Here is a 24,438-nt window from a genome sequence, read left to right as displayed (position 1 = left end):
AAAGAGTTGTCTCTCTTGTACTCGGAGCCACTTGGAGTGATTGCCCTTGTATAAATATAGACTGGTTTGGTAATATTTGATGGTAAAATTAAAGTGTACTAAAGAAAGAAAATACAGTCTCGGATTGCATTCTTTCAGAAATTACAGACTTATTTATAAAATTGGTAAACAATTGATATTGCGCTAAGGTTTTATATTATTGTCGAGTAGGTTTTATATATTAATGTCCAGTTTATTGACAAATATGTTCCGTTAACAGAAACCGATCAAATAAAGATGCTTTCACTTGAAATATTACAGTTTAAGCGTCCTTACCAACGTGATTTCCATTTGGTGGGTGGGGTACATGATTTCTAAATATTTGTTCTTTCGACTCACACCATTTTCTCCCATTTTGTTATGCTCCACTGAGCGTTGTCTCTAAGATTCGGCATAGAAGGATTTATTTTGGGTTTGGGTCGGCTGATCTTTTGGCTTGTTTAAATCAATTGGCATATTTAAAGTGTGGCACCACTTAACGCACATGCTCAATCCTTATGTCTTTTTATGACCAATAACTAGCATTTATGCCACATTAATCATTTATGGCAAAGTGTAACATAGATCTCAACATTTGAAGTTAAAAAGATAATCAGTTTAATACAAAGTTTGATTTAGGATATCTAAAATGTTTGTTATTCCTGTGATTTATTTTGAAAGTTTGTTATCTTTTATCAGAATCTTTTGTAAATGTGTGTATAAATATTAAATAGTCATCAGGAAAACCACTAGCCAATGTACAAACTTAAATACTTAGACATACATGCCATACGTCCCGATCTCGGCGGGACAGTCCCGCTTTTGGGCCCTTTGTCCCGCCGTCCCGCCATGAGACGATTTGTCCCGACATTCGTAAAAAACGATGTAAGGTGTATAGGTTCCCAATAAAATTCGCTATTCAAGCTCTGTTTCGCTAACACTTACCACCGCTAATCCCTTTATTGCCCGCAATTAACAATCCGATTCTACTTATCGTGTGTACCAGTGTTTTTTATGACACCTTATCGGCGATTTATCGGCTAATTATTGATTTCATCAGGCATTCACACCATGGTGGTCTTCAAGATAGTGGTCGCTTATTGCTATCGATAGTTTTATTATAATGAAACAAATGTTGAAAATGTGTTTATTTTGTATTTGTTTGAAACGGTTTACAAAACAATTGTTTTGTAAAATTAACGCTACGTCATAAATGAGTCTTTTACATTCAATGTTAAGTTCCAATATAGCGGGATATTCCGAATGTGCAATATACCAAAATCGCAACAAACAGTCCAATAAGTGATACCCATCCTGTCTAGTGTAATTGTAATAAAAACAACGAGGTGCTATGCATGACAGTTTGACCCTACTCCAATTAAGCTAAAAACAACGAGGTGCTATGCATGACAGTTTGACCCTACTCCAATTAAGCCGCGACAATTGACAAGTAACAAACTGCGCATGGACACATGCTTAAAAAAACATCGCAACAAACAGTAAAAGTGGTACCCATCTTGTCTTGTGTTATTGTAATAAAAACAACGTGTTGTTATTCATGACAGTTTGACACTACCCCAATACAGCGCCTGACAATTCACAATTCAGTTTAATCTGTGTATATAAGAAGAAAACAAAATACGGAATGTACGGCCGCGCATTCCGTGTGTAACTGATGTAACTGTTCGGTAGATAGTGTACTGTAACCCGTACTTTCAGTCAATTGGATAGCCTCCCCTGCGTTAATGTTTGCCATTGAAATGAATATAATGAGTATTGTTGTCGTAATGTTCTAGATTTTGTACTCTTAAACAGATGAATATTATCTTCGTTGTTTGCTATTGTCTTATTTAATAAAACTGTTATTGTTATGTTTTAGATTTCATACTTCATATCAGATGTTTTATGTCTTGAATAAAAGTATCAAGAGTTTTTGTTATAGTATAGTAAAGGTGGAATGATAGATCGTTCTAGGTGTCCTGCTTTTTGGTCAAATGTCCCGACAATTTTTTTATGGAATGTCCCGCTTTGGACCTACAAAATTATGGCATGTATGTACTTAGATGTAAAAATTAAAAATAACATATTTACACAGATATTGAATTATATTTTTATATTTTATTAAACTTAGTAATCATCTTGGCAAACATTTTATTTCAGTAGAAGACTCAAAGCTGTCACAATGAGTGAGCAGTTGAAATTCATTGTTCAGGAGTTGAACAAAGAGCCATTCAACAAATCCTTCAACCTGATCAGCTTTGACTCCCTCGAACCACTGCAGCTGCTGCAAGTGTTGAACGATGTCTTGGGAGTTGTGGACCCAAAGGTAATTAGAGTATTTGTCACCATTGTAATGTTTTTAATGCCCAAAATTGTTGCAGTGTTTTTTTTACCATTTTTAGAATGGTGGCTCGGGCTGTGCGTATTGGGAACAATCATAATTTTTTTAATTTAGTTGGGCCATTTGTGTTATTTTGTTGATTATAAAATATTTCAATATTAAATTCACTAAGCCTTAAGTTGAACTAATAATATGGAAATAAACTAAATAATGCAATTTATTTTAGAATATATATTTTTATGCCCCCAAAGGAGGGCATATAGTGATCGCACTGCCTGTCTGTCATGTTTTGAAAAATGTATGTTTTGAAAAATGCTCATAACTCAGTGGTTTTTTATGGCAATTTTGGGGCAGATATTCGGCCCCATTACCCTAAAAAAAGAGTATATATTTTCCCCCGATTTTGTAGAAAAAATCCCCTCCAGAATTAAAAAAAAAAAAAAATTTTTTTTTTTTTTTTTTAGAAAGAACTCTCTTATGATAAATATTAATTCCATAACAACTAACAAAGTATATAACAAATTTATAATATTATATGATTTTGAATTATTATGAAGAGTTACATTAAATTAGTATTTCCCAAATCAGTGTACTTTTCATACGAATTTCATGCTTTTCCCAAAATGGCCAGGAAAAGGCCTGATGCATCTATATATATATTGTGTCAATATTTGATGATAAAAACATTCAAATTTGGTCCATTTTATTGATAAAAAAATGCTCACATTTGCCATTTTATCGATTAGAAAGTCCCAATAGACTCAAAATGGCTAGGAAAACTGAGACTGTGCATGAAGGCTTAACTGTCTGAAACTAATGTTGAAAAAATCATTGGTATATATTTTAGAAAAAGGACAGATAAATTCAGCTGTGAATATTACATTCATACATACATGTGTATTCATATAATAAATTTCGGAACATATAAAAGAGTGAATTTTTAATTTTCCCCTTTTCCTAAAAAACGACGCATTTTTCCCCTTTGGACCGGCCCCGCCACCATTCCCCTATTTGTGGAAAAAAACACTGTTTATATGGACAAGGCCTTTCCATACGCACACAAATTTTGACTCCTTTGACCTTGAACTTAGGGTCCGCGTTAAGGTTTCAAAAAATGCGTTTTGGTTTTGAAAAGTGCTCATAATTTCTATCAAAGTGTTTATTGGGGGCATATGTCATCCTCTGGAGACTGCTCTTGTTTAAACCTGCTACTGGGAATTTTAGGCAGTCATTTGGGAAAAAAAAATAATTTTGATTTTGGAAATTGGGCCGAATTTCAGCCCGTAATTTGAACATAAAACAACTAAGGTTTTGAACATGATCAGCTTTGATTCCTAGGAATCTCTGCAGCTGATGCATGTTTGTAATAATGTATTTAAAGTTGTTGATCAAGATGCAGTATTTTTATGCTCCCGGATCGAAAGATCGGGGGTATATTGTTTTTGGCCTGTCTGTCATTCATTCATTCATTGTGTGTGTCCCAAAACTTTAACCTTGGTTAAAGTTTGAAAACTTTTGCAATATTGAAGATAGCAACTTCATATTTGGCATGCATGTGTATCTCACGGAATTGCACATTTTGAGTGGTGAAAAGTAAAGGTCAAGGTCATCCTTCAAGGTCAAAGGTCAATTATCATTGTATTTTTATTTCCCAAAACTTTAACCTTCATTAAAGTTTGGTCATAACTTTTTGAATATTGAAGATAGCAACTTGATATTTGGCATGCATGTGTATCTCATGGAGCTGCACATTTTGAATGGTGAAAGGTCAAGGCAGTGTCCGACAAATTTCTTTTTTTTCAGGTAGTCCACTGGGCTACCAATAAAAATATTTGGTAGCCCATAAAAAATTTCCTACAAAATGATAAGAGGCAGGTTTTCATCTTTATTTTATTTCTTCATTTACATATACATAATATGTATACATACATATACATAAAACAGCAAGTAGTCTGATGTACACAGTCAACATCGTAAATTAATGTTGCAGAACAGGCACCGAATACTTAAATGTAAATGTACCAAAAAAATCATATACTACATGTAGATATTATATGTATGTGCACATGTATGTGTACTTAAATTCGGACAGCACATTAAGTCGTAAACGTAAATAAAGCGCTTAGATGATCAATACGATTGACTCGTATGGTGTTAATCAATGCAATTGCCCTTTTTAACAACAGATACCGAGTTTAAAGAAATCAAGAGTATTAAATCATTTATTTACTTGTGTCCGACTTTAAGTACTCTCCGAATTGACGTATTGCATCCGTATGTTCGACACTTGTGTGCAGTCAGTATACAATACAATAATTGTTTCAATAATGAAGGAACTGATACAGCGTAACTGTAACGATACAGCGTGTTTACATTATATTTTATTAATAGGAAATGTCAATGCCAAATAATTCGCGAGATACCCCGGTACTTAGTTGAAATTCACAACGAAACTTTTAATGGAAATTAAATGATCTCAATGTTGTACCCGCTACCAAATTTTTATTTACAAATAAATACACCCACGCCAATTTTCGCGCGCTTTTTATCAATCGGGACTCCTCGGACAATTCCGCCATAACGGCCATAACACGGTGTGGTGTAGCCCACTGTCCGATGCGTTCAGATTGGCTTTTTATCTGGAAAAAGAAATTCATTTCTTAAATGTAGAATTTAGTAACCTAAAATAGCTGTGCACAACGCGTGCAAACCGTGGCAGGTGATTTATGCATGTTGCAATACAACGGTCCTGATTGGAAGCTTATTTCATCATTTCTTTAAATAGAACCATATGCCGAAATTCATTTTACACTTTAGAAAATTTCAAATGTTTGTGTTTATGACTCTTATCGTCTATATTATCCACCCATAATTTGGTTTTAAAAATATAAATCGGGCATATATGGGATTATTGATTAACAGTCGATTAATCCTATTATTAATTGACAATGCAAACTAACTAGCAGCTGTTAACCGCGTTCACACCGTTGTTATTAATATTCATTTTCGGTTTCGTTACCGTTTTGAAGAATCCGCTATTGTTTTGATTTATTTAATGTTTGGCGTCCTTGGATATTAACGACATCAAAAACGTTGTCGCTATTACTCATTGTTGCAGTTAACAAAGAATTGCAAACTGCGAAATGATGTTGCATCATGTGCGCCAACTATCCAACCGGCTCTCATTATATTATTAGCAGACGACAAATGTTGATTTTGATTGGACGATTAAAATACCCTGTTACTGTTTAAGACAATACCGCAAGTGATCGGTGACTGATTAGATAATTTATTGCACTTTGTTATTGGATTATAAGCAATACACAGTGTACAAACACATGGTCAGCGTGTTTATTCTACGTATGTCTGTCAATAAACCGGGCTACCGCTCTTATAGATTTATAGTAGCCCGGCGGGCGTCAGCTGGGAAATTTCAGTAGCCCGATGAAAAATTTCGGTAGCCCCCGGGCTCCGGGCAATGGATTTGTCGGACACTGGTCAAGGTCATCCTTCAGGGTCAAAGGTCAAATTTATGGCTTCAATTTTGCATTATATCTTTGTTTTATGCCCCGATGAGCTTTGACTCCCTGGTAATCTCTGCTTGTCTTTAACAATTTATTGGGAGTTGTGGATCCCAAGGCTGTAACATTTTCAGTAAACTGCTGTCATTGTATTATATATGAGTTAACAGCGATTTTTTTTTCCCCAATTGGGAAAAGTACCTGTACCATACCAATTGGGAAAAATTAGCGTGAAAAACCCTGTAATTGTGAAAATTCGCGTCATGAAATCTTCCAATTGGGAATAATGTATTTTTAATTGCTTGGTATCAATAGCACAAATCTACTCAAATATTGATTTACATTTATTTTGGCTTGAAATGTTCAGTGTCAGTGCTCATTTTATTTGTTAACTTGCAGATAATGCACTTTTGGAAAAAAATGGAATAAATTTTCCTTCCTTAAGTTCCTTTTGGAGATTGTTTGGACAAGCAATTGGGAAATTTGTAGTTATTCTTCAATTGGGAAAGTACCTTTCACGGGTACTTTATTAATAAGGGAAAAAATCGCTGTGAGTATATCTTTTGATTATTATTAACTCTCATGTCCAATATATTGCAGGGGCCGTGGACACCATTTTTTCACCCACTTTGATTTTCGGCGTAATCTGTCATTCATAAATCCAATTTGGTCCAGATTGTTTGCCTTCATTGTACAGTACATTCACACTTGTGTACTGTGACAAACTCCACTTGCCCAGCATCAAAAGTCATTTTGGGTGTCACCTTTTACAACATTCTCTATTGAATTTGCTTTGAACTGACGTGATGCCAGCTGTCAATAATTCTTTTCTTGGTAATCATATCAGCTAATCAGCGCTCAGGCTGCGGAATACACACAGTCCCCATATGAAGGTGTGTACAATAACTGTAAATATATCACAGATCAATGCTGACCTATCTTAACAACCTTTGCGCCTCAGATGAAGCTTTAACAACTTGTTTTTAATTTAGAGGAAAAATTTCCACAGTTTTTGCCCTACCAATTTTTTATCCAAAAGTAAAGATCTTAGAGTAAGTTGTCTCTCATTCGCTAAAGTACTAAGTTTTTATTCAGTTTTCAAATATTAAAGCCATTTCTTTCCACGAGGAAGAATGATGAGGTATTGTACATGAGGTCTGATTTTTGCATGCTTTTAATCAGTACAAAGGATTTTCACAAAATATACACGAAGACTGTTTATTTGTGGCTAGATTTAGGAGGGGTTATAGTAATTGGTCCTGTGCGTCCGTCTTCCCTTCCGAAACTTCGTCCGGAGCATAACTCCAAATCTACTGAAGGGATTTACTTGAAACTTGAAATATTAACAGATGGCAAGTAGGAGAAGTGCAGTGACTAAGAACCATAACTCTATCTACCTTAGTTTTCGAATTATCTCCCCTTTTATATAATTTCAAAGTAAATTTTTGTCCGGAGAATAACTCTAATACTACTGAAGGGATTTACTTGAAACTTTAAATATAAACAGATGGCAACTAGGAGAAGTGCAGTGACCAAGAACCATAACTCTATCTACCTTAGTTTTTGAATTATCTCCCCTTTTATATAATTTCAAAGTAATTTTTTGTCCCTAGAATAACTCTAATACTACTGAAGGGATTTACTTGAAACTTTAAATATAAACAGATGGCAAGTAGGAGAAGTGCAGTGACTAAGAACCATAACTCTATTGACCTTTGTTTTTTAATTATCTCCCATTATTTAATTTCAAAGTAATTTTTTGTCCGGAGCATAACTCTAAATCTATTGAAGGGATAATATTTACTTGAAACTAGAAATCTACAGCATAATTCCAACACTATATAACCAATTAATCCTTGTATTAGCGTGTTATAAGTTGTCTAACCATGCTAATCCATGCATATACATGCATGAATCATCTGAAAATTTAGATTGCGATCAGCATATATTGCAATCGGTGGATCCTGTGAACTGTGATATTACAGAGTTTAAGTGCATTTCTGTTTCTAAAATAAATATGAACAACCAGTTTCTAATTTGATTTAATATGACTTTGTAAGGGAGGCAAACTTAATGGTTAACAATTTATAATGAATATTACCACAGTAGCTTCCCTTGTCTTCAGCAAGCCATTGATATCCGTGAAGAAACTCCAGACATGACTGCCATTAGAGTGTTCGGATGTCTGCGGGTCCTGAAATACAAGCCTCCTACTGAGTAAGTTTAAGTCCACTGAAATTGCAATATGATCATACAACATTTACAGCTCTAGCAATAGATATTTCTGAATTAGAACTTTTCCTGTCTTTGTTAGGGACGAGTTTGGTAGATGCTAATCCCACTCAAACAGCCTCAACGACTGAGCATGAAATCTGAATAATTAGAAAGTATTATGCCTTTGTAAATAACAACATGTTATTTAACTTAACAGTCATTAATTATTTTTATGTTCTATGACTTGATTTATAATGTAAACCCGTTGATGATTTTTTTAGTAGATATTTTGTTATACTAAATAAACCATAGAAGTTTTTTAAGCCATATTTATTATGTTTTTCCTGAAGTAACTTGTCAACTGTTGCAAATTCGTAAAGTAATGACCTATAGGTATCTTTCTATTCTGCAACTGAAAATGTAGCAAATAGAACTCTTTGTATATCATGTCTTATGATCTTTGTCTTCTTCAGCTTATGATAGTTTCTAATGATGGTTTACTTCTTGTCTTGTTTCAGCGATGTGTAAGTACTCATTGTGTGGTTGCTTTAGAATAAAGAACAGACAACTATTTAAGCTCATGGCAGATTAATATGAGTTTTTGGAAAATTAACCTGTTTTGTGAAAAGTAATGGTATGTGACGTTGCTTTTTCAACAAAACAGGTTTTTACTTCTAAATAATGCTAAATAGAAATGAGATTAAATGTAAATACTGATTTATTTTTCAATTAGACTGCTGTGAAATAATGCGAGATTCAAGTATGATGATGTAGATATATGTATGTTATGCATAAACCTTGACTAGATAATTTGTGAAAGACGCTTTATATTGTTAATAATGTTCTGCTTTATATGTAATGGCACTTGTGTATCCAAAATATAAGTAAGTTCCTTCCTGTTTGAATTGTCCAGTCATGCACATATCCTCACAATGATTTTCATGTTGCACATTGAACTGTATGATTGGATTTGTGATTTGACACAGTGATCCTAATGAACAGATGCTATGATTTGACACAGTGTGATTGGGAACAGTGTTCTGTAAGATGTGATTATGTAATTTAAGATACTGTATAGGCTTGATATTATGATATACTAATTTAATCATTTGTGACACAATGTGTTATTATAGTATAACAAGAACAACTGGTGTGATGTTCTGCAAAAATGCTTATCCTACCACTAGCGAACGTGCATTTTGAAAAAGTGAATTTATTTTTATGCCTGTTTATTTAGATCATGCAAAACCAACAAATCAGATGTCATAGACAATTTCTATTGTTTCCATGGTAAAAGCAATAGTGAAAATAAAATATTGATTTCAACCTTGTTGAGTAAAAAAGAGAACATCAGTGACATTAATTATATATTATTAATGAAGTGCAATTTTTTTAAATATGTTTTGATATTATTTAAATGTCATTGTGGTACCATTCCTTTAATCAATCACTTCTATTTTTAAAGCCAGTCAAGGTATATTTTCTATATATTTTTTTGTTTGATGTTACATCTTGATCTAAAAAAAGTTTTTGTTAATTGTTGTTCAGTTTAGTTAAGTTTCTGTCTGCCAACTTAGTTCTAAAATGCCCCACCAACAGCCAGATGTCAACTTTGTTGCGTTGGTGCAATGATTTGTCGCCCATGGCATGACTATTTGCAGCAAGCACAAAAATTTTAATCACGCAAATACAACAACATGATACATACATGTACATCAATGACTGTCTTAAAATGATATGCTACAACATACACTTTGTCTTTCAAGCATGTTTTAATGAGCAAATGTGTAGATACCAGGGTTTCGCTTTTCTGTAGCCAACATTTTAGCCAAATGGTATTTGTTGTGGCAACATTTTAGAAACTGTAGCCAAATTTTTAGCCAAGCATTCTGGGCAGTGTTTTGTAAGTTTAGTATTAGAGTTTTTGGTGTGCAAACAATTCATAGCAACTTATTTTATTGGTATTTTTATATAATATCATTAGAACAACGCCAGACAAAATTAGTCTTCCGGTTAATTTATTATATGATTTTAATTTATGATTTTTCTGAAACATGGCCCAAAGGCACTCAAAATGCAAACAGTTGTAAGTAAGTCATGCATGAATAACCCCATCATTCAAAACCAACCTTTATCGTTCTTGTACTTGGTGCTGGAGTGTTGGCTCCCAGCCAATATTCCAGATAGATTGGCATCTTGGTGCGTTTGCTTGTTCCAACTCATGCTGGCGGAATGCCGAAAGGCTATTACTAAATTGGCAGACATCTCTTACTTTAATTCAAATTCAGTACATTTTTAGCTCATCTATTTTTTGAAAAAAAAATATGAGCTATTGTCATCACCTTGGCGTCGGCGTCGGCGTTGGCGTCGGCGTCCGGTTAAGTTTTGCGTTTAGGTCCACTTTTCTCAGAAAGTATCAATGCTATTGCATTCAAACTTGGTACACTTACTTACGTTCATGAGGGGACTGGGCAGGCAAAGTTAGATAACTCTGGCGTGCATTTTGACAGAATTATGTGCCCTTTTTATACTTAAAAAATTGAAAATTTTGGTTAAGTTTTGCGTTTAGTTCCACTTTTCTCAGTAAGTATCAATGCTATTGCATTCAAACTTGGTACACTTACTTACTATCATGAGGGGACTGGGCAGGCAAAGTTAGATAACTCTGGCATGCATTTTGACAGAATTATTTGCCCTTTTTATACTTAGAAAATTGACAATTTTGGTTAAGTTTTGTGTTTAGGTCCATTTTATTCCTTAAGCATCAAAGCTATTGCTTTCATACTTGCAACACTTACTAACTATCATAAGGGGACTGTGCAGGCAAAGTAATGTAACTCTGACTGGCATTTTGACAGAATTATGTGCCCTTTTTATACTTAGAAAATTGAAAATTTGATTAAGTTTTGTGTTTAGGTCCACTTTATTCCTACAGTATCAAAGCTATTGCTTTCATACTTGCAAGATTTATGAACTATCATAAGGGGACCGTGCAGGCAAAGTTATGTAACTCTGACTGGCATTTGGACGGAATTATGGGCCCTTTATACTTAGAAAATTGAAAATTTGGTTAAGATTTATGTTTTGGTCCACTTTACCCCTAAAGTATCATAGATATTGCTTTCATACTTGGAACACTCACAAACTATCATAAGGGTACAGTAAAAGGACAAGTTGCATAACTCTGGTTGTCATTGTTACGGAATTATGGCCCTTCTTTGACTTAGTAACTTTTAATATATGGTTAAATTTTGTGTTTCGATCCACTTTACTTCTTAAGTATCAAGGCTATTGCTTTCAAACTTCAAATACTTACATGCTATCATGAGGTTACTGTACCTGGCAACTTGAATTTTACTTTGACCTTTGAATGACCTTGACTCTCAAGGTCAAATTATTAAATTTTGCTAAAATTGCCATAACTTCTTTATTTATGATTAGATTTGATTGATACTTTGATGAAACTACTCTTACCTGACATACCACAATAGACTCCACCCAAACCATCCCCCGTGCCCTCCCCCCCCCTCCCCCCTTCCCCCTCCCCCCTCCCCCCCCCTATTTTTTTTTTTTTTTTTTTTAAGATCATCTCACAAATGACCACCACACCCTCACACTATACCCCCCCCACCCCCCCCCCACCCCACCCCCACCCCCAATTTTTTTTTTTTTTTTTTTTTTTTTTTTTTAAGATCATCTCACAAATTACCATCACACCCTCACAGATAATGTAATAAATGTCCACAACCCCACACTATACACCCCTCTTCACTCCACTCCTCCCTCCTTTGTGATTGAAAATGAGAGTCCCTTCACCTTTAAAAAGAAAATAGATGAGCGGTCTGCACCCGCAAGGCGGTGCTCTTGTTGGATTAAGCTACAAGAGCATAGTAGAATATGGCTTTGGTAGATCTATACAAGATATTATTTTTTCATACTCTGATATAATTAGATTATTGGTAAGTGAATCAGCAGAAAAGCTTTAGTTTAACTTCTAATTGTGTTATTGTTAATATTTATATATCTGTAATATCAATTGCAATCAGATTTGTTGTCATTTAGATGCATATTCCATACTTAAAAGAAGTTAGAAAATAATCCGTACTTCAGGAATGTTGAAATTGCTTGCCTCAATAATATTGACAGTCCATTATTATCCCACTTTTCAGGATATAAAAAGTACACCACAAGCCTTGACGTTCTATATGTAATATACTCTTTCTTTTAAAACGATTAAAATCAACTTTCAATGCATTTTTCCCTCTCTAACCTACTGTATATCCTATGCAGGGACTGTCTGGAACCGACCTTCATATCCAACCCAAATGACTTTCCTTAACCAACATTTCTAAATTGCGATTACTTCCCTTAACTTTGAGGAAAAGTCTTGAACTTACCTTTCAATGTAACAACATTAACTCAAATAATTTTTACTTTTCATTACAAGAACCATCTTTCAAATAATGCTCCCACATTGCCTTCTTTGCATTTCAATAACTGTATCAACCACAACTCATCATCCCATTCCCTTTATTGAAGGAATTGTCTTTAATTTATATACCCTTAGTAGTGTTTACTAGCCACATTTCTTTTATGTCGTTTTAGAATCAATTATCACCTTACTGACCCACTCAATACACAAAAATCTGTCGCAAGCTTACCTCCCTAAGCAAGCCAGTATCTCCATTGCATTTCAGAAACTTTCTAAGATTTATCTCCCTTTTTAATTCCAATTACCTCTCTTGTATTCCAGGAGCCTATTCAAAACTAGGCTGGTAAAATCTGTCACATACTTACCTCCCTTAGCAAGTCAGCATCAAATTACCTACCTTGCAATTCTGAAACTTTCTCAGACTTATCTCCCTTTTCATCTCCAATTACCTCCCTTGGATTTCAGGAGCACATTCCGCACCGGGCTGGTGCAGGGGGAGAAGCCCGTAGTGTACCACATAATGGAGTGGATGCTCAGGAACATTCCCATGCTGAAGAAACGGGCCTATCTTGCCAAGTTTCTGGTGAAGGTTGATGTGCCCGGGGATATCATGCAGGAAGACCCCATGAATGATCTCTATGCTCAGGTTTGAAGTAACAGTCTTTGACGTAGAAATGCCAAATGGCCTTTATCTACATTAAAACTTTACTGTTATGAAGAGTAATTAAGAGAGATGAGCTAATCAGAGTAGTGCATTGTAATTGCAATCATATGGAATTTGATTTTCATCAAATAAGTTCTAAGAATTGATATTTCTGAAACTTTTTTGCGAAGATGTCTAACACAGATTTTTACCTTTGTCTCGACCTTTTCAATTGTCCAGTGAATTCCCCGCATATAAGCCAGTATAAATGAATGAAAAGAATTTTGGTATTTGTGAACAATACCAAAACTGCACAATAAAGAAAACATGCAATCAATAAAATTTGGTCTGCTTTGCATTAACAGATAATTTAATTGACTATCCTTTTTTTGTAGTAAAGCTTATAAAAAAATCTAATTCTGCATGAGCAAATTATAGGGATGCAGCTAGGATGTTAAGTGAGTGTTTAGCATGGTAATATAATATTTACCCCTTTTTGTTGTATCTGGACTTATCTCGATTGAGAAACAAACACAGGTTTTTTATGTCCCCACCACTATAGTGGGGGACATATTGTTTTTAGCATAGGTGCTTGCACCTATGCTTAAGGTATATACCACATTTTGAAAATCCACATCGGTCGGTTACCCTTTATGAAGCCTTACCTGATCAAAAATCAGACGAAATATCTATTTAATTTAGCATATGGTAATTCTTACAATTTTTTTGGGGGAAACGTTTTTCTAACGTTTTCTTCCAAGAATATTGCTGACACCGTTTTTAGTGAATTTTTCTAAGACCGTTTTATGTCAAAAAATCTTCTTATAACCTAAAACAAATTTCGTTCGTAAAACAATTCTGTTCTTGTTGATAGTGACCTCACACCTAATTTATATGGGATCCCAATTTCTATTTCCTTCGTTTACTGTTCTGTGAGAGGTCAAATGTTTACATAACTGAATTAATAAGGCCCTGGTTAAAGTATATGTAACATTTCATCGGTTAATTATAAATAGAAATTAAAACATATTCTCAGCAGGAAGTGGGGCATAAAGCACTTTTATTCTTTGAAAATGTGTAAAAAATGGCGGAGTACGATGAATGTTTTCTGATTTATGACATGGATTCTGACGTGCCTTTCTATGGATTTGATGAAGTAGAGTTTAAAAGTAAGAGATGTGTTAATTGAAGTTAAAATGATTTACTTTGAGCCAGAAATTTACGTTACGAGTAGAGTTAACGGTTTAAATGTGGCATCGGATTTAATGGATTCGCGTGAATTCTGGACGAGTGCTGTGTCTGTAAAATATTAAATGGAAAGCTGTAAATGTATCAAGTCGGAAAAGAAAACGGATGGTTGCATAATGGTATGCGTGAAATAATGTAATTCTACGTATTTATTTTCATAGTTATGTCATTTTGTAACCATTCACATTCGTCACTATTTGGAATTCCCGTTTCTAAAAATAGAGCATTTTGTTAACAAGGGGGGCGACTCGTGATGTCAGCAATCGTTAAGGCTACAATATACTAAATAATCGAGTCATGAAGGGCTGTACTTTCTAAACAAATCATCATATTTTCCTCGAAGGCATGTTGTACACTTTGTTCTGGTTTTATCGTTTGGAGGTATTGATAGGGGAAGCATAGGTGTTCACTACTTAATCCCTGAAATAGGATAAAGTTGGAGATTAAAGTAAACAAGAAATATCTTTAAAAAAGATATACGGCGTAAATAGTTTAATGAATGAGATCAAGTATAGCGAATGTCTTTTTCTGTGCAGTTCTTAGCTGCATCACACGCAGAACGGGATGTTACGGGGAGTTTTCGCGGCTTATTTTACATTATAACATATTGCTTGTCATAAACCTATAGATAAAAAACAGAAAACCAAAAGAAGAATGGAAGTGAAATTTAAACATATGAGTCAACCGGCCACACGAGAAGTATCCGTATTTATAGGCGCGTTCTTCGAACAAACCTGTTTTAGTGGTTTGTCGGGCATTGCTATTTGATTCGATTATTAACAGTATCAATTATCATCGTGCTAATGCTTAAAGTGACATTATGGGCATTTTGCACTGTTGAATTGAGCTGAAAAGAATTAACAGGTCAAAATAGTTAGTTAAAATGTGGTTACTGATTAATTATCTGCAACTCACCTTGCTACCAGTTGTTTATAAAAATATATTTTATATTCGATATTCTTACGTGACCCACCCAGTCCTGTAAGCTGAAATGATCCGTAAAACAATTTCGTGTCTTTGTGTCGTATGAACAAATCTGCACTAAAACTAAATTTAGGTTCAACTCGTAAACGCATGATCAGTTGTCAAACGAAAGTACGGTTGATATTCAAATGCATTATTTTTCTCTTTCTGGTATATTGTTTTAGTATGATGATGCTGCATTAATTAATATAAGTGTATATGAAGTAGAAACATCAAAAATAATCAACGGTTGCGATAGACACCTATAAACTGTTACATGCTCATAATATCACTTTAGTACATTAGGCAATATGGACGAATAATTATTGTTAAATTTATCAACAATAATATTTATCATTGTATTGTTGAAAACACATTAAGAATCTATTATTTACATACCATAATTATATTGCTGAATATCTTCATTTAACATATTTCTGGTCTAAAGAAAATTCCAGGTCACCTAGTTCACGGATAGCGTCTTTATTATATAACGATTATTTTACTGGCCGCCAACTCCGGTGATGACCTGTATATAAACTCTGAATGTCCGCGAATTGACCCGATATACCTCGCGGGTTGAAATGCAATGCTTTAAAGTGAGGCCTCGCTTCCATTGCTCTTTATACTTTTACATGTTAACATGTTGACAGGAATAAGGAAGTAAGTACTAAATATGAGAACATAGCCTTTTAAGTATAAACGCTCTTGCGCTGGTAATACTCTGAAAATAAAAGGTGTACGCACAAACTGTATTGATGTCGAGAATTGAGTGTAAAACTGTTCTATCTATTAAGCCTTTTCATTCGAGATAAAATTGTTTCATACAGTAAAACAGTGTTACAAAGACGCGGATATGTTTCCAATGTTCTGGTGGTATACTCAAATCAGCCAATGGAATAAATGAAGTGTATTCATTCGTACCTAGCCGCGGGAAATTTTATTGGAATTTTATTGGACACTTACAAAGGTCAGGCTAAGGTGAAAAGCTGGCTTATGCAGCTTACGCCGAAAAATGGCACTGCAAAAGGTTACAATCCACTAGAAAACGGCCGAAAAAGGCGCAAAAACAGTCGATTTTGATTTGAGTCGAATTTGTTTTTGGTTTGAACATGACAAATCTTTTTTATTGCTTAAATCGATTCAGCTAAGAATGCCCGTCAAGAAAAGGTATGGTTATGGGGGTCTCTATGTGCAAAATGTTGTATTTATTTTCGCTCAAAGTTGTCGCTTTTACATCGAAACATATAAGGAAACTATTTAGTATATTTTGACCTAAACATTTACTTCAGCAGCATCTTCCCTGTATCTTGCAACTATGCTTTCAGCGCCATCGGCGCTCTCGTTGACCTTTCTGTTTGTTTGTTGCTTTGTTTGTTTGCGCCAACTTTAACATTTGCCATAACTTTTCAATACTAAAGATAGCAACTTCATATTTGGCATGCATGTGTATCATGGAGCTGCACATTTTGAGTGGTGAAAGGTCAAGGTCATCCTTCAAGGTCAAAGGTCAATAATATATGGGTCAAAATCGCACATTTAATGTACACTTTAGTAATATTGAAGATAGCAACTTGATATTTGGCATGCATGTGTATCTAATGGAGCTGCACATTTTAAGTGGTGAAAGGTCAAGGTCATCCGTCAAGGTCAAAGGTAAAATATATGGGGACATAGTGTTTCAAAAACACATCTTGTTTTATTTTAAAAATTCTGGATCGGTCAAACCACGAAACAGCGAGAATTAATGTCCCATAAATAATAATGGTTTCACAGTATCAGATCACTCATTATTAAACATTGATAATTTACCCAAAGCAACCAATATTTCCTGGAATATTTCTAGCATGAGAAGCTAATAGAGACGTTTACCAAACCCAACTAATACCCTCCTATATCTTTCAAGTATGAGGAGCTTATTGAGACGTTCAAGGAACTCCACAAGCAGGCTGAGAACCTGCGTACTGGCGGCTACAACACGGGAGAAATACGCAAGGACATCTCCAACATGGAGGATGAGAAGGAGCAACTCATCAAGCGGGTCGACAGGCTTAAACGAAAGGTGGGTTTAATCAGTATTACATTTACGGTGAGAACTTAAGGTTCATTTGAGTTCTCTATTCAGAATATATATGCTTTTAGAAAAGTTTTTAATTCAATGAAAAGTAGTTTTACTGGTTAGAAAAAAACATGTTTTAAGATCTTTTTTTTTTATTCGTCCTGTGATGTAGAGGTCCTTTCAAGATTTTACTTGTCAATATGAGTGGATTTTTTGTCCCTTGTAACAATTGGTGGACAAGCTTAAATGAAAGGTTTGATGAATCAGTAGGATTATACCATCAATTCGTAGAGAGGCTAAAACAAAAGGTAGGGTGAATCAGGATTGTTCTAGCTATGATTGGTAGACAGGCTTGATTTAACAGTATGAGTTGTAAGTAGAATGTAAGAAATATGGGGTTGATAAGCTCACAAGTGGTTGGATAGACATAAACTATATTTGGAATTCTTGAGTTATGGCCCTTTACTAGTCTGGTATTAGCATTTAATTATCCCCCACCATTATCCCCAGCCATAGGCGGAGGGATATTGGTTTGGCGTTTTCCGTCCATCCGTCTGGCTTTTTTGTGTCCGGAGCCATATCTTGGAAGTGCTTTGGCGGATTTCATTGAAACTTGGTATGAGTATATATGGATAAGAGGATGATGCATGCCAAATGGCATTGTACACCATCTGTTAATAACGGAGTTATGGCCCTTTGTATCTTGAAAAAATGCTTTTTTTGTGTGTCCGGAGCCATATCTTGGTAGTGCTTTGACGGATTTGATTGAAACTTGGTATGAGTATATATGGATAAGAGGATGATGCACGTTGGCATAGTCCATCTGTCCAGAAAACTTTTGTGTCGAGAAGTATATTTAGGGGGTATCTCAATTCAACGAATTTGCTCGTTTTTCCACTTTCGAACTCCAACAGTTATCTTAGCTTTGGTCTGATATTCACAGAGGTGTTGATAATGTTTTCAGTCAAAACATCTCTGCTAAATTTGATATTCTGGCAAATAGAATCAGGAAATTATGAGATTGCCTGTAAAAACAGATTTCCCTAGTTATCTGACTTAGTTTATATTTCGATGGACAGGTTGAGCAACACCCGAATGCCAACACGATGATGAACGTGGCCAAGAACCTTCGTCTGGAGAGAGACAAGGAGAAGAAACTGGCCGAACAGAGACAGGAGCAGCTCACACTGGTGAGTAGTCTCCCTTGATGGGATACAACACTGATGAGTAGTCTCCCTTGATGGGATACAACACTGGTGAGTAGTCTCCCTTGATGGGATACGACACTGGTGAGTAGTCTCCCTTGGCAGAACAGAGGCATGAGCAGCTCACACTGGTGAGTAGTCTCCCTTGATGTGATACAACACTGGTAGTAGTCTCCCTTGATGGGATACAACACTGGTGAGTAGTCTCCCTTGGCTGAACAGAGGCAGGAGCAGCTCACACTGGTGAGTAGTCTCCCTTTGCTGAACAGAGGCAGGAGCAGCTCACACCGGTGAGTAGTCTCCCTTGATGGGATATGTCACTGGTGAGTAGTCTCCCTTGGCTGAACAGAGGCAGGAGCAGCTTACACTCGTTAGTAGTCTCCCTTGACTGAGGCAGGAGCAGCTCACACTGGTGAGTAGTCTCCCTTGATGAACAGAGGCAGGAGCAGCTCACACTGGTGAGTAGTCTCCCTTGGCTGAACAGAGGCAGGAGCAGCTCACACTGGTGAGTAGTGTCCCTTGATGGGATACCATTGCTGAGAAAAGCAATATTGGTTAGTTCCTCTCCCTGTTACTTAAATATTGGAAAATAGAAAATCATACTGGCATAGGTTTTGTTTTGGTTAAAGATAAAGTTTATCTGTAAAGCTAAGAAAATTATTTATGTTCCAAGCATGATGAACTGCATATTATTTGCACCTAATGTTCTATTTATCCAATTTTTCTATCCTCTCAAATTCTGTAAACAGCTTAAAAATTTGTAAAGAGTTGGAAAAATAGGTTTTCTAGTTCAGGGATTGGTGTTTTGATGATTAAATTTGGTATGACTTCACATTGAAATACATAGCATTCTCAATATGTCTGTCAAAAATGTGTGCTTAAAATATCAATAGGGTAAAGCTTATTAACCAGGTTTTCCGAAGGAAAAAACTGGTTATTAGATTGGCGAATGCGGGCGGGCTGGCTGGCTGGCTGGCGGGCGGGCAGAACAAGCTTGTCCGGGCCATAACTTTGTCGTTCATTGTGAGATTTTAGAATCATTTGGCACATTTGTTAACCATCATTAGACGGTGTGTTGCGCGAAAAAATTACGTCAATATCTCCAAGGTCAAGGTCACACTTTGAGTTCAAAGGTAAAAAATAGCCATAAATGAGCTTGTCTGGGCTATAACTTTGTCATTCATTATGAGATTTTAAAATCATTTGGCACATTTTGTTCACCATCATGGGACGGTGTGTCGCACGAAAGAATCACATCAATATCTCCAATGTCAAGGTCGCCACGACTAAAAATAGATTTATTTTAAAACAAACTTACAAAGGGGGTTAATTTTGTTTGTTCATTTCAAAAGTTCAGTTTGAGTTGTCTCCCTTTATCAGATTTTTTTTCACAATGAAAACCTTGTTTTGTGACAATTTTGTCCCTTGTTGGTAATTATAATTTGTTTGGTTGTATAAATATGATAAATATTTAGCTTGGATGTAAACTTAAATGCGTGTTTTCAAACAGAGTCAAAACTATTTCTGTAAATGATGCAGAGCTGTAGCAATATGAATACATACAGGGTTCATGGTGTTCGCTGCTCATCGGTATCTTAAGAGTTGGAAAGGGAGCTTTTAAAACTTGCATTTAGTAAGAAAGGTCTTTAATTAAATTTAATTAGCATAGGGAGGCCAAATGTGTGGTAAAGGGTTAACAAATCCAGCACTTCTGACTTGACCATGCAGGTTTTTTTTAATCCGATTTTATAGCCGAAATTCGGCTATGTTCCCAATCCCAAAAAGTATACTTTTTTCCCAAAATTTTTTTTTAGAAAGAAGTCTAATGCGTATTTTATCTCAATTTCAATTCAATTACATCTAACAAAGTATTATATGATTTTGTTCTTTTAATTTGAATGATTATAAAGAGTTATATCAAATTTAGTATTCCCTAATCAGTGGACTTTTCATGTGGAAAAAAAGGCTAATGAATTTATTTTCCCAATTTCATGAAAATGCCGATAAAATTCCCAATTCCAAAGCCATGGGCTATCTTCCCAAAAAGTGGGGAAAAAACCCTGCCATGTTTTATCCAGCACTTTTCTATATGTTATTGTTAACAGATCCTCACTTTACTATTTGTTATTGTTAACAGATCCACACTTTACTACTTGTTATTGTTAACAGATCCAGCACTTCATGTTATCATTAACAGATCCAGCACTTCATGTTATTGTTAACAGATCCAGCACTTTATGTGATTGTTAACAGATCCAGCACTCAGAGCAGAGGATCAAGAGACTGCAGCAACAGCTTCATGATCAGAGACAGGCAGCTGTGGGTGCCACACCTGAAGGTACGCCCCCAAAACAGGGATGTTTTTCAAAGAGGGACCTAGCCTCCAGAAATAAGGAAAAATAGCAAGGGAAGACCTTATTGTGGCACTCTTTCATGGAATATAAATTTTTAAGGGAAGGAGATTTCTAAGGGAAAGCTCCATTTTGGGAAAAACACTATGAAATTTAAGAAATTTTCTGAGGAGTGTAGCCTGTAATGGAAAACAGCTTTTTGATATAAAAGAAAGTATTGTTTATTGTGGGAAATAATAATGTTATTCCATAGAAATATACTTATTCAAGAATAACAAATACAACAATACCTTATTCGTACTTCCTGACCCATTTTATGTACCAATGTTAGTTTTGTTCTTATAGTTATAGTAGAAAAGTTAGGTTTTCACTAGTAAAACAAAACAAAATTCCAGTTATTAAAATATAACAATGATTGAATTGGTCTATTGTTGCATTACTGAAGTGCCATGTTATTGCGCAATAATTCCCAGTGTTGAAATTTTATGTTTGAGGCGGGCAACAGCATTTTTTGGCAGGATCCTGATCAGTAGATATTAATTTCTTAATTGATATTAATCTCTAATTTTAAATAAATATCCGTTACATTCTCTTCTCTCCTCCACCTCGCACTTCTCATTTTGGCGATCCATGTTCAATCCTAATTCCCTGTGCATGTGAGTTTGGTTGGTACTCACCATGCTTGACAGCAGGGGTTTTCTCTAGATTCTCCTCTTTCCTCCCATAACACAAGACCATGCACAAAATTGAGTGCGTTTGGGGAAAAAATGAAATCTGGATATTGTAGCAATGAATCTATTTCCACAAGTGACTCGAATGAGTTAGATAGGAAACGCTTAAACACACAAGTCTTGTCCTTACATTTTGCAGCCTTAGGTTGGGAAAGATCTCATGAACTTAGAAATGAGCTGGGATCTGGAAAAACAGGGCTTAATGCATTTGGGTAGAGCATGGCCCAAGATTAGTCAGTTCAGGGCCCGTATTCACCAACCCATACTTAGACTAAAGAATAAAGAAAATACTTGGAACCAAAAGAAATGCATTCAGTGTTTGAATATATAGATGCCTCCACTGGTAATTATGTCAGTAGCAAACTGTTCTACATGAATAATGCCATAGATAGAGGTGTTTAATAACAAGTTTTACTAAAAAATAAAGCAATTATTGAATATGTCAATTTAAAGAAAATTCTTTATTCTTAGACTTAAGTCTAAGAATTGCTTGGTGAATATGGGCCCAGCCCACACAGGCTTATAAGGGACAACACTTTTCACCTAAACTGGATTGTCGCTAAAAAGGGAATTTCTTTAAAAAGAGAATGCCATAAAAGCAAAAATGGAAGACTCTGGTTAGCTTAATGCACAGGCTAATTTGGGACAACACTCGTACAAGTGCGTTGAGCCCTGTTTTACCGGAGAGCAGCTGATTTATATATATGAGGTCCTTCGGCACCTGAGGCTGCATAATGTGAGGACTGGAAATGTGCTTCAGGGCTCCTACATAACTATCTAGAGTCAGGAAAGTGGAAACAAAGATTTCCTGAGAATAAGGCTTAAGTACACACACACTTCTCCTCCGCCATCTCTCATCTCCATTGATGTTTTTTGGGTGCACAATTGTTTATCCTATTTTAGCAATCATGAGTGTCAACTTAACACAACTGACCCCAAATATAATTGTATGTTAGGTCTGCGTTTTAGCTAGAGATTTGAGTTACCATAATTTCCTGAAATCAAAAAAAGTGCACTTAGTACAGTGGTAAAAGGCTGGTCAAAGGTGTGTAGAACATGGTCAGTTACTGTTTATATAAAGACCCTGACCCATAATAAAAAAAGCATAATTTTAACCCATTTATGCCTAGCGTCTAGAAAAAATGCCTTGGCAAACAAGAAGACTCATATGAGACGCCGCATGCTGTGGCAATCTCATCAGGGTCTGCGCTGTTTGCTTAAAGAAATTTATGTAAGAAATATTCTAAATATAGAAATAAATATACTAGACATCCCAAATGTTGGAAATAAATTGATCCAATTAAGAAGGATGGGAGAGTCCACTCGGCATAAATGTGTTAATACAACACTTCTCCCCGGCCAGGTCTGCTGCAAGCGTCTGGAGGAGGATACTCGAGCCAACAGCTACATTGTGAAGGAGCGCCTGCCGAAGGACATCGAGTCCAAGAGAAAGACTGTCTCTGACCTGCAGAGGGTCGTGGCTGAGCCAGCCATGGGGCAGGCTGACCTGGAGGAGCTCCATAAAAAAGGTACCCGTCCCAGAATGAAAAAACAATAGCTCCTTATCGGTAGATACAAACATAGATGACCCATCTTTATTATCTTTTCGATAGATTCCAACATAGATGCCTCATTTTTTTCACAATGTTGTTCTTATTATATAGTTTAAAGATTTTCCGCGAGTAAAACAAGACAAATTGCCATTAACCTGTTGGTAGGGCACTCAACTAAGCATTCGAGGATTGCCAGTTTGATCCCTCAAGGAATAAAAACGTTGTGGGGTTTACTATGGTCATAAATGATTTCTATGGCCATTTCCTCTTAAATCTGAATCAGTTTCTAGAAATAGTATTTGCATCTAAATACTGGTAAACCGAAGCAGTTTTAACTGCTTTTAACCCTTTTCCACTTACAAGCAAAGTGAACATGGCAATAAGCAAACAGCATGAAACCAGAACAGCCTGCAAGTTACTCTCAGTCTGTTCAGGGTTTTATGCTGTTTGCTGCTCATCAGTACCTTAGGGTGGAAATGAAGCCTTTAAAACTTGAATTTAGTAAAAAAGGTATTGAATGAAATGTAATATTTTAGTGACTACAGATACGTCAAGCTACGTAATTAAGTGGAAAGAAATAATCCAACCAATCATGACATGAGGACTTTATTTCAGATCAGTGACCTAAACACGGAGATCAATCAGCTGGTGGAGAAGAGGATGAGGAGTGGAGAGCCCATGGATGACAAAACTGTCTCTCTTCAGGCAGCAGGTCAGTACTAACATGTAATGTTATAGTGGAGGGCTTTTTTTACCAAGGCAACACAAGTTCAATGCCAGTTTCAGTTATAATTTGAGTTTGGCTGCTGGTCATCAGACTGAAGGCGTTTTCTCTGGTTTCTCTGGCTTCTCCCTACAACAGAAGACCACACCAAAACTCAGGGGTGTGATTTTTCCGTGGTTCGGGGCGTCCAGGGTCATTTTTGCAATTGGCATAAATTTGCAAAAAAAAATGGGGGAAGGGGTACTACCCATTCAGCAGACGTATTTCATAGGTAGCCTGAAAAATATGCGACCAGCGAAACCTGTCCGCATATTACACTGGTTGATTCTGCCTAAGCATTTTAGCTCGGCTGTTTTCGGAGAAAACCTGAGGTATTGTCATAGCAACTCGTCGTGTCCGTCGTCCCTGTCACCGCCGTCAGGGTGGTGCTAAAAC

The 24,438-nt window shown here is 35.8% G+C and overlaps 1 pseudogene; it reads left to right on the top strand.

The window, feature by feature from the left end:
* Positions 1 to 55: 55 nt before the first annotated feature.
* LOC127835474 (intraflagellar transport protein 81 homolog) lies at positions 56 to 24,002 on the top strand (annotated as a pseudogene).
* Positions 24,003 to 24,438: the final 436 nt, after the last annotated feature.

Source organism: Dreissena polymorpha, chromosome 6, assembly GCF_020536995.1.
Source record: "Dreissena polymorpha isolate Duluth1 chromosome 6, UMN_Dpol_1.0, whole genome shotgun sequence".
NCBI classification, from domain to species: Eukaryota; Metazoa; Mollusca; class Bivalvia; order Myida; family Dreissenidae; genus Dreissena; species Dreissena polymorpha.
Note: the sequence above shows the minus strand (reverse complement) of the source record. Positions and strands in the feature narration are given on the sequence as shown.